The sequence below is a fragment of the Sturnira hondurensis genome, unplaced genomic scaffold (genome assembly GCF_014824575.4).
Source record: "Sturnira hondurensis isolate 20B ecotype Veracruz unplaced genomic scaffold, ASM1482457v3 Scaffold0006413, whole genome shotgun sequence".
NCBI classification, from domain to species: Eukaryota; Metazoa; Chordata; class Mammalia; order Chiroptera; family Phyllostomidae; genus Sturnira; species Sturnira hondurensis.
In genome coordinates this window covers 4,821,891-4,838,010 of record NW_028079044.1, presented here as the reverse complement: position 1 = coordinate 4,838,010, position 16,120 = coordinate 4,821,891, and the positions used below count along the sequence as shown (strand labels likewise).

Genomic DNA, 16,120 nt, shown 5'->3' with positions numbered 1-16,120 from the left:
GGAAGAGTTGCTAATGTAATTCAAACCCACGAATGACCTTTAATTCCTTGTTTTTAATAGTAGGATTTATTTAGTTGTTTCTTTGGCAGCAAACTTACCATTCTAGTAGTTTTGCATTGGTTAATAACAAAAAATAATTTGACTCAAGCAGGGTGTTTAAACCAAGGAGATGTAGTCGTGTAGTACTTTTACATACGCAAGTATTGCATCAATTATATCAGGTCCTTGTTTGGAAGTAGATCAGAGTATTCTTTTAAATGGAAAAGTACTGTCTTAGTTTTTGCAAGAACATAATGTCAAAGAATGGATATATGGCTTTTTAGTTAGGTTATCTGGGCTCTGTTGTGTGGTCTGTCCATAAGTAATATGACAAACTTTAGCAATTTATTTTGCTTCCTGTGTCTTTCTACTCTTCCATAGCAGTCCATGTTTTAATCTATAAGGGAAGAGAGTCTTTTCTTAAAACAAAATCCAGAACACTTCAAGGTTTGTAAAACTGTAGATGATAATCTCTATGTGAGAAAGAGTGGCCAGACCAAGTGGACTTAAAATGAGAAAAGGAGACTGCCCATGTATTATAACTTCCTTCCCCATCTGTAGATATCTTCTTTGCTGAAACTTCAGTCTGTGTTGTCCCCTTTCCCTGAGGGAAGCTATATTCATGTGCATGTTGTAGTACCTGTCCCAGTGGCCCAGTTACTACCTAGACTGTTGCTAGGAGCTATAAATATAAAACCAGAGGATCAAGAGATAAAAAATGAGTACAAAACTATGGAAACTTGCCAGATGACTGGAAGAGTCACTGACATCAGTGACGAGTGATTATGATTGAACCGGAAGTTAAATGCAAAGTTAAAACATTTACTAATCCACAGTTTATAATGGCAACATTTTCCCCTGTACACAACTCACCAGGATTTTCATAAAAATTAGTTCAGAAGGGAACTCTTTAGTCTGATAGCAGTAAGAAATTAGAAAACCCCCACAAGAAAAGGGGACTTCAGGAAACTGCTTATTTTTCCACGTGAAAATTACCCTTTTAGAATATTTTTTATTAGCATGCAATTTAAAGTTTATGGTTTAATAAGGAGCCTGTCCCCTTATTTATTTTGCCCTCATCTCCTCTTTTCTAAACTTTCTTTTCCTTGTCTCATAAATGCAAATATAGTAAATATTTTAAGGATAGATTTGTAAAATTGCTTTGGAAGTAAGAATATCCTTATGTATAAATATAGCAGATTTTAAGTGAAAATCCAGCTAATTATATAGGAAATAGATTTTCTCTTTATTTTGCTGTGTATAAAGCAACACTGATAAATTGGAGGCTGAAACCCAATCCAATGTGACTTCATAAAACAATTTCTGTGGGAACTGCACAGCATGCAGTTCTGGCTTTTGATGGATTATTTTTCATTTTTTGTTCTTCTGAGTCTCTGCTTATTCTGTGTAACCTTCAATGTTAAACATAGCAGTAATGTTTAATGAGAACAAAGTGTTTTATAAACAGTGTTATGTGTGACTGCCTATTTCAGTATTAAACTATAAAAATGTGTTATACTTCAGCCTGTGTGGCATATCCTTTAACTCTAACTCTGCTGATGTGTTCCAGAAGTGAACAAACCACCATCTCTTCTACTTTTCACTATTTTCTGGTGAAACAGTCATTTATAGTGTTGTTTTTGGAGGTGCTAGGAATTTGGGGGGTTAGCATTCATATGCTTAATATATATATTATATCAAACTTTAACTTTGGAGTGATTTAGTTTTAGACTTTTAGTGGAAAGACAGATCATCTTAAGGATTGTAACATAAGCTTTTTACTTGAGGTCATATTAGTTCTTGAAAATACAGGTTTGAGTTTTTCTGGATCAAAAGTATAGCATTCACTACAAGTTACATTTTAAAAATGTTAATTTTATGTTTTATTTACTTTTATCTATTTTATATGGTTTTATGTTTCTTAATAGAGCTTTTTATTATTTTATCGTATACTCTTCTATGTTTTAAGACTATCTTTTTGTTCCTTAATGTAAGCAGTTAGGAAACTAAGATATTTACTATCTTATATTTACCTTCATACAATTAAATATATTTATACAGTCATTTTATTAGTCATGTTTGATTGATAGGTTTAAACTTGTAGCTTTTAAAGATGAGGAAATCAGTTTCTTTACATTGTTGTTGTGTAATTATTTTTCTTCCTCTCTTTCCAACTTTTGTTAGTTGTGTTATATATGCATTGTCAGTGGAGTTAACATTTTGCATCCTGTTCTTGCATTTTAATTCCTTCTTTTCACTTTATTCTTAGTTGTATGGTTGAATAGCTCTGAAGTTTACCACCAGTTATTTTGCCATGACTTTTCCAGCCTTGCTTGGTTAACTAAATTCTTCCTTTAGTAGAGATCTTTAAAAGGACTGTTTTACTAAATCTTTTCTGGAATTATATCTTTACATATTTGTTTTATTATTATGAAGATCTTCTTGGGCTCTAGTTATTCATATGCTGGATATTCTTCTGTTTTTCATATTACTATTTTTTCTCTAATCATCTTTGTCTTTATTTTCACTTTACTTTCCTGTTTTTTAAATCTTCTTTGTTTCTTTTTGGAAATGTCTGTTCTCTCTAGTATTTCCTCCAGTTCCAATCGCAGTCCTGTGATTGTTGTTTTTTCCAGGTCTGTCTAAAGTTGTCCATTGTTTTCTGTCATCTAGTTGTCTGTTACTTGAGCACTTACATATCCCAGTGTTGTGCTGTTTTTCACTAAGGTAATATTTTTCTTTTAAAGGTGCATAGTAGATGGTTTAGCCACAGTTTTTATTCCCTTTGTGGATATATTTTTATGATAAGAGGTTTTCTGGGGGGCGGTCTACTAATAGTTTTTCCTGTAACTTTCTCTCCCCTCCTTTTTATACCTTTGTATAGATGTGTACTTGTTCCTTTGGGAGGACTCATCGGGAAACATGAGGTTGTGCTCATTCAGCTATTTTCAGATTTTATTTTTGTTGGGAACAAGAAAAATAGTCTCAGCCCCAAGGAGCCTGCGTCCCTAGCAAACATCCTGTAAGTTGATTGCCATCTGTTTAGTTTAAAATTTTCCTCTCAGTTGAGACAGACCCCACCCTGTTCCCGCCCACAGGCTCTGTAAGCCAATAGCTAACCGCCACATCTGCTTCTGTGCAACACTTGCTTGCTTGCTTGCCTCTATATAAGGACTTAGCTGTAAGCGCTGGGTGTGACTCTCATTTGCAGCCCTTGTGAGCACTGTGTCGCTGGACACTTTGAGAGTTCACCCCTGCGCAGGTTAAACTTGGCCAATAAAGTAACATCTTTGGAACCCTGAAAGTCTCTGACATTTGTTCTCGTGGTTGGTGGATTCAACAATTTTCATTTTTATTTATTTATTTCTATCCTCACCCAAGGACATTTCTTCATAACATCGACAAGAGACTGGGGACTAAACCGACTGTCTAGGCGTGTGTGTGCCTTGACTAGGAATCAAACCTGCAACCTTTTGGTTTTTGGGACGATGCTCCAGGCAACTTGGCCATTCTAGCCAGGGCTGTTTTCAGGTTGTAAGTGGTTGGGAGCTACAGCCATATTCCTGACGAGCTAGTTTTCCTTTTGACTTGGGGCTTTTGGGTGTGAGTTTATTTAGCCACTATCACCAGTCAAAGGACATAGGCAGCTATGGGCTTTGCAGAGCAGCTTCCTTTCTGTAGTAGCAGAGACCAGTTACTCTTGCAAGTATAGCTTCTTTGTGTGATCCTTTGTTTAGACCCTGCTCTTCTGACTTTCAGACTAAAATTGGATCCAGAGTTCTGCTGTCAGCCCATGAATCTATCCTTTGCTGAGAATTTGAGTTTTGCATCTCAGAGGGAGCCTCTCACCTTTGAGAAGTTTACTTTGTCAGCTCTTTCTGAGACATCTTCCCACCCCTTCCTCCCTTGAGTACCCAGGATTGACCTCCATTCTTTTACGAAGTTCTTTTACCTATTTTTGATCCGTAGTTTTAGCTGGATCCTAGTTTTGCTATTAATGGAGAGAGTGTTTTTATTTCTCCTTCATTGATTTTGGGTTAATTGCTTTTGGATGCTTTCTAAGAAGAATGTGGGGGAATGCTTACTTTATGCCACAATATTAAAATTGGAAGTCCATATTAATTTTAAAGTAAAACAAAAATTCTTGATCTCAGTATTCTGCAATAATTTGATATTCTACTATATGGTAGAAAGAGACCTAGATGAGCTCCTCCTCACCACCATCCCACCCAATCAGTGCAATCCTTGTTCCTGTTAGGTATCACAGAGCAGTGCCACTCAACATGTCAGTGTACTGACATAAGGGGCTTGAGCCAGAATATAAATCAGTGTACCGCTTCCTTCATCAAAGAAGTCATGTTTCAAGGAAAATGTCAGCTGGACTAAACAGTGTGCTCAGGGACATAATTGATTTACATTCTGTTCAAAGCGTCTTACCTCATTGAGGACTGGTAACAGTTTGCAGATTGACAGCCAGTCTATGAACAATATTGAGTAGCACTGCTGGACAACTTGTGTGGCCATCAAGCTGGATCATTGCATAGTTCATTCAGTTGTCTCTTCATTCTTCATAGTAATTATTGCTGCTGGCCAATTATAGGGTTATCACTGGTTAGTATGGGGGAAGTTGGAGTGTTGCTCTTATTTAAACAGGAGTCCTGGGGATGAGAGATAGTTTGCCATGTACTCTTTCTCTGCTAGAGATTCCTCAGTGTAATTATTTATTTCTGTAAGTTATACTATAGGGATTATACCTACAGAGGTGGCTCCTATTAAGAGAATACTACTATGTGAATGCTTCAAAAATGGGAATGGATAATTACAGAAAGGTTTCTGATGTCTGTTTAGCCATTAGACTTTTCTCTGTCGGAAACCATGAGTCACGCCATGTTGTCTGTGGCAACAGGTAGACTTGGATTGGGCCATTGGCCACACCTTCTCGTCACATTCCTATCCTAATGAATTTTGGGCACGAGGTCATGTGTTTTTTTGTTGGTATACATCTTTTAAGACTGTTAGTCAATGGACAGACATGAGGTACTTTATAAGAAAGAAATGTAACTTTTTATTATAATCTTAGAAAAATTAAGTATCAGTGAAATACTGTATTTGAGATTAAAGATTCATGGCCAAGATTCATTATAGGAATCTACCTGAATATATACAATGGTTTGAAATTTCATATATATCCTTGGTAGTAAAGCTCTACTTTATAAACATTTTGATTATAAACTTTAATTTTGAAATGAGTAACTATGGACAGCCCTATGTACCTAGTGACATTCTTTAACTAATTCTACATCCTCGCCAGTCATTTTGCCAAAGTAAGGGTTGCAACTAATGTATTCTGTCAGTGGAGTTCATGTAGTACTTTAATAGTTCTACATGAACTACATGTCTTGGATATGGGTAAAGTATTAGAAAATTATAAACTCTGAAGTCACATAGAATAAATTAGCAGTACCAGCAAAAAAAAAAAAAAAATCCATTTTTTTGCAGTCTGGTTTCTTTTCTAGTGCCACCAGGTGTCAGTATAACCACAGCACCAGAGAAGTATTGCTGTAGATACGGCTTATGAACATTCTTTTTGCTTCATGAAAGAGGTAGGGAAAAAGTTTTAGTACAAAGATTATTTTATTGTTAAATTGTATAGAAAAATGAAAGCCATAATGGAGAATAGAGTACATGTAGAACTTAGAAAAGCATAGATACAGTTAAATATTCATATAGAAATCAAATATACTAATAGAATATGTAGGTGATCTTTATACTCACCAAAGTCAGCACCTGGCTGCTATAACTAGAGTGGTCGAACAACGTGTGGTTAAACTGTTCACTATTGCCTCACTAACTGTGATGATTGCCATTAGAATTGCTATCCAAATCGGAGCCTCAACATGAGTATATATATTTCTACCTTATAGATGTAAAACAGCTCACTGTGATTTGCATTCGGTATAGAACTTATCTACAGTAGTTTCGTAGAATACATAGTCACATTAGGCATTTTTCCAAAAGAACATTCAGTAGGATAATTACACTTTTAAAAGTCTCTGTTTTTTAAAAATATTTTTAATGAATGTGCCATTAAGTAATAATCATTGTTTATTACATATGTGTATAGGTCTGCCATGTCTGTCCCAGATGGGAATCCTACATTGAGTCTGTGCCTTTATGAAGTCTTCATGCAGGCTTGTGGCAAATACTCGGTGCGTTGTAACGCCTCAACTGGGTTAGAGTTTGGTTGGAAGTATTGTGTGGGTCAGAGGCTGTTTCTAGTTTTTAAAATTTCTTTTCAAATACATTTTGTTATGATACGCCTTCCCAAATTACTTCTTTTTTCTTTTTCCCTCTAATTCAGAGAATGGAAAAACTTGCTTCTTCAAAAATATAAAGTGCCCCCTTAGAAATTATTGCAGGATATTCTCATGTCATTCTTGCCATCTTAGATTTTTGCTCATACAGGTTACATCATATTAAGGACCTGTTGTGAGAGAGGCCGTGCCCCTACCCTCAGCGCTCTTGATTTTTCTCTTCCATTGTCTTAGCGGGAGTCGTGTAGACAATACCTGTTTGATTGAAGGGAGGAAAGCCTTCCTGCCATCTCTGTGTGTCTGAGACACTTTAAGATCTGCCTTCCCAAGTGGGGTATTTTATTTCATCCTTATTTATCCTTGGGCTCTGGTGTCTATTGAATGCCAGTGTAATACCACATCCTATGATTCTGCTTTCTTTTTCTCTCTGGGAATCCACAATACTTTTCTAGGTTCTAGAATTACTCATTTCCTTTATTTCCTTGAACACTAACTGGTGGCCTGGCTCCCAGTCCTCGCTGCCAGGCAAGTAGGGTGGCAATAGATATGCCTAGATTCTAGGTTAAATTCCAATTTAGTTAAATTTTAAACTCTAGGCCAGGGCTGTCCGATAGACCTTGGAACTGTCCTATATCTACGTTGCCCAGTAGGATAGTCATTAGTAATGTTTGGCTCTTGAGTACTTTAAATATGGCTAGTTTCATTGAGGTACTAAAATTTTAGTTTTATTTAATTTAAGTTAATTTAAATTTAAATAGCTACATGTGGCTAGTTACTTCTCTGTTGGTGAGTGCAGCTCCTCATACATCTTTAATTGTGCCGTTGTCCTCTTCTATCTTTGAAGCATGTGTCTCCTATGCCCTAGCATGCAATACTTGGGGTGGGTCCCACAAGGAGAGACAAGGGAGCAAAAACCAGCAGCTTAGCCAATCAGCTTTGCTTGTCAGTGGGATGGTAGAAGTTGTTGCTGAATTTGCGTCTGCTACTGATTAGGTGATCATAAGGGTTCTGCCCTTGATTCCTGCTTTCAAGGCCTTCCTGTCTAATTGGGGATAGTATAATAACTAGCATTCAAGGCAAACTATAAGTTTTATAAAAGGCACAAAGTACTATGAAGCTAGTCTGTTCTAATTACTGTTGGTTTCCTATTGTAGGTTCATCTACTTCCTTGTCACCTCTCTCTTTCCCTATTTCTTTAGGTTTCAAAGCATTTTTAATTAATATACAAAATGTGACCTTAAAATACTATGTTGAGAAAGTAGGAGAGTGTTCAGTTAGATTTTTATTCTGATATGTTTAAAAAAATTTGCATTTATACACTTTAGGAATATTTCAGATACTCAGGGTTTTTGGAATTCCTATTTGAAATTCTCTTCAGAATTGGTGGTAGCCTTTTTTTTTAAATACTGCACCGACAGTTTGAAAGTATAGAGGAAAAGGTAATAAATTGCCATGTACCTAAACCTCAAGGCCAATCTAATTTCAGTTATACTTCTACACACTGTCTCCACTCATTATTTTATTTTATCTTTTAAAGATTTTGTTTATTTATTTTTATAGAGGGGAAGGGAAGGGGGAAGAGAGGGAGAAAAACATCAGTGTATGGTTGCTTCTTGAGCGCCCCCTACTGGGGAATCTGGCCTGCAATTCAGGGAGGTGCCATGACTGGGAATTGAGCTGGTGACCCTTTGGTTCTCAGGCCGGCACTTAATCCACTGAGCCACCCCAGCCAGGGCTCCACTCATTATTTAAAGGAAAACTTCATTCACCGTATTTAAATATTTAAAACATAAATATTTGTTTATGTATCTCCAAAGGATAAAGATGTTTAAAAACAATTTTTTTATCCTCACCCAAGGACCTTTTTTTTAGTGGCTTTCAGAGAAAGAAGTATTGATGCTAGAGAGAAGCATCAATTGGTGGCCTCTAAGATGTGCCTGAACTGGGGATCAAACCCACAACCTAGGTTGGTGCCCTGACCAGGAATTGAACCCTCAACTCTTTGGTCATGGGATTGCGCTCCAACCAACCGAGCCACACTGGCCAGGGCATGATTTAAAAACAAAAACACCAGGTACTTTTTCAAAAGAACCAGTCAGTTTCCTAAACTTGCACAGACTTTAGATGGGTTTACATCCCCTAGTTAGACTGACAGGCCTCTATGGTTCAGCGCCTCCCCCTGAGCCCCCTAACAATCTGGTGCCAGATGGGGGTTGGGGGAGGGAGGAGTGTTAATTTCCTTGGCAGAGTGCGATGCTGTGGTTCCCTGGAGTGTGTAAAGCGGTAGCTTCCTGGTGGAGCAATCAGGTTTTTGCTTCCCAGTTTATTAAACTAATGTCTGATTCCCTTTTGCTCCCTGTTTTTCTCCTTTCTCATCTATAATTATGATGGTAACAAAACCAATGTAATTTGCTGATTTTCTTGGATCTGTGAGTCAATATGGCTTTTGTTTTTTGTTTATAGAATCAAATTTTGGAAAATTTCAGCCATTATTTTTTTAAGTATTTTTTTTTGTCCTATTCTCACTCTTCTTCTGGAATTTGTATTTTATGTATGTTGGACTGTTTGATGCTGTCCTAAGATCTGAACAGTTGATATTTTCCTTCAGACTTTATTCCTCAGTTCTTTAGATAAAGGATTTATATTCATATCTTTAAGTTCACGGACTCTTCTGCTATCCCTAATTTTCTTTTCTCTCGTTTTTTTTCAACTCTAGAATTTTCGTTTTGTTCTTTTTAAAAAATAGCTTCATTTCCCTGAGGAGATTCTCTATGTTTACGTGTCTTTATACCATATATATTAGAAATAAAAATTTTGAATGTATTTTCCTTAAAATTTTAAAACACATTTATAATAGCCGCTTTAGTTAATTTGCTAAATTCAATATATGGACCATCTTGGGGTCAGTTTCTTTTGACTATTTTCTGACTTACATACTGGATAGTATATGATAGAGATTTGAATTCTATTCTGTTCATCTGAGCAATCTTGATTTTTTATTTATTTATTTTTTAAAATATATTTTGTTGATTATACAATTACAGTTGTTCTATTCCCCCCTTCATTCCTCCACCCGCACACTCCCTCCCCCACTATTCTCCCCCCCTTAGTTTATAACCACGTGTCTCAATTTCTTTAGATTCTATATTTCCCCCACTCTTCTCGCCCTCCCCCCTATCTATTTTCTACCTACCATCTATGCTATTTTCTGTGCCTTCTCCCCCCTTCTCCTCCTCCCACTCCCCTGTTGCTAACCCTCCATGTGTTCTTCATTTCTATGGTTCCACTCCTGATCTAGCTGTCCTCTTGGTTTGCTTTTGTTTTAGGTGTGGTTGTTAATAACTGTGTGTTTGCTGTCCTTTCACTGTTCATATTTTTCATCATCTTTTTCTTATATAAGTCCCTTTAGCATTTCATATAATAAGGGCTTGGTGATGATGAACTCCTTGAACTTGACCTTATCTGAGAAGCACTTTATCTGTCCTTCCATTCTAAATGAAAGTTTTGCTGGATAAAGCAATCTTGGCTGTAGGTCTTTGGATTTCATGACTTGGAATACTTCTTTCCAGCCCCTTCTTGCCTGTAAGGTCTCTTTTGAGAAATCCGCTGACAGTCTGATGGGTACTCCTTTGTAGGTGACTGTCCCCTTATCCCTTGCTGCTTCTAGGATTCTCTCCTTCATTTTAGTCTTGGCTAATGTAATTATGATGTGCCTTGGTGTGTTCCTTCTTGGGTCCAACTTCTTTGAGACTCTCTGAGCTTCCTGGATTTCCTGGAAGTCTATTTCCTTTGCCAGACTGGGGAAGTTCTCCTTTATTATTTGTTCAAATACGTTTTCCACTCGTGGCTGTTTCTTTCCCCCTTCTGGTACCCCTATAATCCGGATGTTGGAACGTTTAAAGATGTCCTGGATGTTCCTAAGCCTCTCCTCATTTTTTTTGAATTCTCATTTCTTCATTCCTTTCTGGTGGGATGTTTTGTTCTTCCTTCTGGTCCATTCCATTGATTTGAGTCCCAGTTTCCTTTCCATTGCTATTGGTTTCCTGGACATCTCCCTTCATTTCAATTAGTTTAGCTTCATATGTTCCTCTAATTTGTGACTGTACTCTACCAATTCTGTGAGCATCCTGATAAATAGTGTCTTAAATTGGGCTTCTGAGAGGCTGGCAATCTGTTGGTCGCTTAGAGTTATTGGCTCTGGGACTTTGAGTTCTTCTTGAGCCATCTTTTGGGCTGTTCGTGCCTGTTAAGTAGCAGGATCGGAGCCCTAGGTTTTCACCAGAGCAGGGCAACTAAGTCGCTGGGTTGTGATGTATGTGGGGGCGGGGTCAAAGAGGGACAATGGCTTCCTTCTGCTGCCTGCTGCCGCGACCCCCACCGGCACCGCAGCCACCACTGTCACCAGGCCCATGTGCCTCGCTCCACTGCACGCGAGTGTGCCACCGCTGTCAGCCCTCCACCACTGGGTTCACCCCCTGGGGCCTGCGTGGTCCATCTCACTGCGTGCGAATGTGCGACCTTGGTCAGTCTGCCCTGTACCCTGACTAGTTCTGGGCTGCCTGCGCTCCTAGGTCTGTCCTGCCCGACCCAGCTCCGCTGCTGGCTCCACCTCTCTTACCGTCCTCGTTGAACGGTTCGTAGCTGTCGGACTTCCGTATAATTCCGTTTTCTGGTCTCTGGGTGTGTCTTAGTTCCCCAAAACTTTTGTTGTATTGAAACTTGGTTGTGGGAGAAGGCACAGTGTTTCCACCTATGCCTCCATCTTGGCGGAAGTCATCTTGATTTTTTTTTTCTTAACAGGTAAGATTATTTACTGATCTATCACCTTGAAATTGTCTAGGCTTGGTTTTATGCTTTTTTAGACTTGGTCTGTGGAGAGCTTAAGGTGTTTCCCAAGCCTGTTTATCTTGGGGGGACACACCTCTCAACCTCTGCCCTCCTTCCTGATCTTTCAGGCTTAGAGCAGGTCTAGGGTTGGTTTGCTCTCAGACATGGTCCTTACTCCGAGGGCTCTGCCTTTTGGGTCTCGCAGCTGAATGCCCAGGGTGTTCATGAGGTCCTGTGGCTTCACTATTCTGACCTGGACAGAACTTCTGAAAGTGCCATTGCTTCTCAGCACTGTTCGACTTCTCGTTATCTCTCTTTTGTTTTGAGCCCTTTGGCAGTTCTCTTGTAGGCGTCCATCTTGCGTTACACGTGTACAGCCAGATCACAGCCAAGGATTTTTGGAGAACTTCCACACTGGGGCCCTCCCCTTGGCATAATTCTGTTTTCCCCGGGGCCTTGTTCCACAGATTTCAACTGCCTAAACTTGAATCCCTGTCTCCTTAGCTCAGTGGACCGTTGGACTCTGCTTGGACCATTTCCTCTGCTTGAAGTACTCTTTCCTCAATCTTAACCTTGCTCTGCTTAGACTTTAGCTTACTATACCCTAATCAAGAAGTATCCCCAGGCAGAGAGAGTTGAGACGATCATAGGGCTCACGTTGCGTGTTTTCCTTCTCTCAGGAATCAGTCTTTGCCTGCTGTTTGATGACAGAAAAAATTGTCTCTCTATATTTTGTCCACTCTTAACAATAGTTTATGGTGGGATGGCTAGTTTAGTACCAGTTATATTGTTATACCCAGCAGTATAATTCCAAAGCCTATTCAGTTTGGAGAGGGAATGTGTTTTTAAAAAGAAAGAAATCTTATATTTCTTTAGACTTTTTTCCCGTTCATCTAGTCAGCAATTATTTATTGCCTGTCTCCTGTCTGTGATTAGTACTGGGCATATAAGGGTTTCTTTTCTCAAGAAGTATACTTCTTAGTAGATTAGATGGTCAACAAACAGGAAGTTTGAATCTGTTTTTTAAAAATAAACTTTTATTGATGCGTAACAGACATTGTTATGGTGTGATTCCTGCATTGTGGTAACTTGTTACATAAGGACAAAGGAGGTTAACCCGCCTCTTCCAAAGGAGAGGCTTTGGCGATAGGTGTAAGCTCTTAGTACAGTTCGGTAAACCTCTACTTGTAATGTGTTAAACCACTTCTTAATTATTAACAAATTTGCATTGTTTTGAAATAATTAGAAAAAGCTATAAAAGTGTTATTTATATTCTCATGTATGGTTTCAATGGAGATGCATAATTCAGTTATCTCAATGTATTTATGATAATAAAAGTGAAAACAATTTTTGTCTTTGACTTCTATAGTATATTTAATAATCAAAACAAGTTTTTTCAACTTCCTTTTTTTCAACTTTCATTTTTATAAGATCAGCCTAACTTATGAAAAACAGACATACCTTCACTCTGCTTCATATATCACCTTTGACAACCTGATAATCAACTTGATATCTGGCTATAGAATAATTTTTGCCAGCAATCACTGATAAATGATACGTGAATTGGATATGCAACAGATTTTCTCCCTTTTCTATCATGACCTCTATCCAAAATTAGATTGACTTTAGATTGATTATACAAAAATAACAGCTTGAAAACTGTTGTTTTTTCCTAGTAAAATGCCCTTGAGTGTTAACTTAGAAATAAGATTTACTAAAGTTCTTCTGTAGTGGTAGTGTCTTAACCATAGTGGTTACCTTTCAGAAACCTCCCAGAGTGAAAGAATTCTTCATTAAAGAACTTCTGACAATTCTTATGGGGAAAATAAGCTTTAGTATACATTCAATATATAAAATTAATAGAATATCAGTCTGATGGGAACTCCTTTGTAGGTGACTGTCCCCTTATCTCTTGCTGCTTCTAGGATTCTCTCCTTCATTTTAATCTTGGGCAATGTAATTATGATGTGGGACTTCATAATTAAACTTCTTTGGGACTCCCTGAGCTTGCTGGACTTCCTGGAAGTCTATTTCCTTTGCCAGACTGGGGAAGTTCTCCTTTATTATTTGTTCAAATAAGTTTTCCACTCGTGGCTGTTTCTTTTCCCCTTCTGGTACCCCTATAATTCAGATGTTGGAACGTTTAAAGATGTCCTGGATTTCTCAAAAGAGACCTTACCAGGAGGTATCCAGACATGTAGTATGAAAGATAGAAACATTTGTTGAAGAAGATACAAGATACAAGAAACACTGTACATAGGATAATGACACCTCAGTCTCCTGCAAAGTAGGTACCTTGGAACCTCACAAAGTTCTCCCAGTTGCCTTGCCATATTTTCCTGAATCTCATTCATGGTCCGAAATCTCTTCCCTTTCAAAGGTGATTTTAGGTTTGAGAAAAACCAGAAGTTGCAGGGCACCAGATCTGGGCTGTAATGGGGCTGAGTCACCTGGGTGATTTGATGTTTCACCAAATCTGCATGAGACATGTTGCGTGTGTGGGCATGTTATCATGATGAAACTGCCAATCGCCAATTGCCCATAGCTGTGGCCTTCGGAATCATATGAATAGTTTCCACAGAGGAATATTCAAGTTTAATGCAAAATTTGATGCAGATTCGTTGTTCTACTCCCTCAATCATTTTGAATGTGACAGCTACACAGTACACACACTCACTCAACAGCATCTATTTCCCCCCATTGACTAGTACAGTGAAATCGTCATTGTTCACCCATGTGTGTTCCAGCCCACTCTCCTTGGGTGCCGGGTTACATCAGTGTTGTGCAAACTGTTTTTGTTGTATTAACAGTGGCTGGACATTTTCCAGACAGACCTCGTATATCCTTATGAATAAACGTTTTCAAATTTTGGGGGGTATATACCCTGAAGAGGGTTGTTGGACCATGTGGTAACTCTATTCTTAATTTTTGGAGGAACCTCCATACTGTTTTCCTAAGTGGGAGTCTTTAGGTTCAGTTACTATAGTCAAGTTAAATGCTTTTGTTTAGCAACACTCTTTAGTTTATCTGCAGTGCCCTTTTAGTTCAAATAAGCAAAGTTTACTGTTTTTTTCCTCAAAATATTCTCTAAGCAAAATTAAATTTGGTTTTAATAGGTCTCAAAATTCCGTGACAGATTTTTGGTCAACTTGTTTCCATTAAAATTCTGATTTTAAAAGCTAGTAATTTAAAAAACTGCCCCCCACACAAAAAACCAAGGGGTCCTTTCCTGAAGGTTTTATGATGCATTGTAATCATTTACCAGTTTTTACTATTAAACTTAAATGGCCAAGTGAGACAAACATTCTGAGATCATTCTCCCGTCAGTGGGTAAGGCTGGGGTGGCAGGTGTTGGGGGTAATATTATTTAGCCTTCTGAGCTTTCTGGGCAGACCTGGTGACTTTGTGAGCTCCAGCTGCCTTCTTGTCCACTGCTTTTGATGACTCCAACAGCAAATGTCTCCTGGCACAGACAGCAAAGCAGACCAGAGAAGGGTAGTCAGAGATGCTCTCAACACACGTTATCTTGCCAGGAACCATATCAACGATGGCAGCATTGCCAGATCTCAAAAACTCTGGGCCATCTTCCAGCTTTTCTTCAGAACAATGATGAATCTTCTCCTTTCAGCTCAGCGAATTTGCAAGCAATGTGAGCTGTGCGACAGTCCAGAACAGGTGCATATCCTGCACTGATTTGGCCTGGACGGCTGAGTATAATCACCTGAGCTGTGAAGCCAGCAGCTTCCATTGGTGGGTCATTTCTGTTGTCACCAGCCACATTGCCACAACAAACATCTTTGACAGTCATGTTCTTGACATTAAAGCCTGCATTATCCTCAGGAAGAGCTTTGCTCAAAGCTTCATGGTGCATTTCAACAGACTTTATACTTCAGTTGTAACATTGACTGGAGCAAAGGTGACCACCACGCCATGTTTGAGAACACCAGTCTCCCCTCAGGGACAGTAACAGTACCACTGGTTTTGTAGACATACTGGAGAGACGGATGCAGGAGCTTGTCAGTTGGACAAGTTGGTGGCGGGGTGCAATCAGAGCTTTAAGCATTGTGTTTCCACTGGCATTGCTATCTTTATGGGTGACTTTCCATCCCTTGAGCCAGGGTATGATAGCACTTGCTTTCAGCATGTTGTCGACATTCCAACCAGAAATTGGCACAAGTGCTGCTGTGTCAGGGTTGTAGCTAATTTTCTTAATGTAGGTGCTGACTTATTTACCAGTTTCCTCTTCTGGCCATCGGATAGCTCAGGGGAATCCATTTGCTTAACACCAACAGTCAGCTATTTCATGCCCCAGTGTGTAAGCCAGAAGGGCATGCTCATGGGTCTGCCCATTCTTGGAGATCCCTGCTTCAAATTCACCAACAGCAGCAACAAATCAGGACAGCACAGTCAGCCTGAGATGTGCCTGTCATCATGTTTTTGATAAAGTCTCTGTGTCCTGGGGCATCCATGATGGTCACACAGTACTTTGGTCTTGAATTTCCAAAGGGGGATACCAGTGGTGATTCCACGCTCACATTCAGCTCTTAGTTTACCCAAGACCTAGACACACTTGAAGGAGCTTTTCCCCATCTCAGCAGCCTCCTCCTCAATTTTTTCGATGGTTATTTTGTGGACCCCACCACATCTGTAGATCAGATGGCTAGCATTGGTGGACTCATCAGAATCTGTGTGTCCAGTGACCCCAGTGTTGATGTGAGCTTTCTCTTTTCCCATTTTGGCTCTGATTTAGTCACGGTTTTTGCAATACATGTGTTCTGGTGGCAAACCCAATGTGGAAAAGCTGTATTTTTATTTTTAACAATGATTGCTGTGTATGGCAAAAAAAATATCTAAGGTACAGAACTTACAGTTATTTCTCATTCAGTCGCCAGTGACTATTGTCATTTTTGATCAAATGATGATAGGAAACTTTTCAATCA

At 38.8% G+C, this 16,120-nt stretch overlaps 1 protein-coding gene and 1 long non-coding RNA gene across 4 annotated transcripts in view; one reads left to right on the top strand and one right to left on the bottom strand.

Annotated features, from left to right (window-relative positions):
- ASB3 (ankyrin repeat and SOCS box containing 3) overlaps positions 1-16,120 on the top strand; it is an 89,176-nt gene that overhangs the window by 31,694 nt on the left and 41,362 nt on the right. The gene's annotated exons all lie outside the window — the stretch shown is intronic.
- On the bottom strand, positions 3,781-15,831 carry LOC118988375 (uncharacterized). Its single transcript, XR_005066754.1, has 3 exons — positions 15,562-15,831; positions 4,727-4,731; positions 3,781-3,791 (listed from the first exon to the last, which is right to left on the bottom strand). It is a non-coding gene; the product is annotated as an uncharacterized LOC118988375 (long non-coding RNA).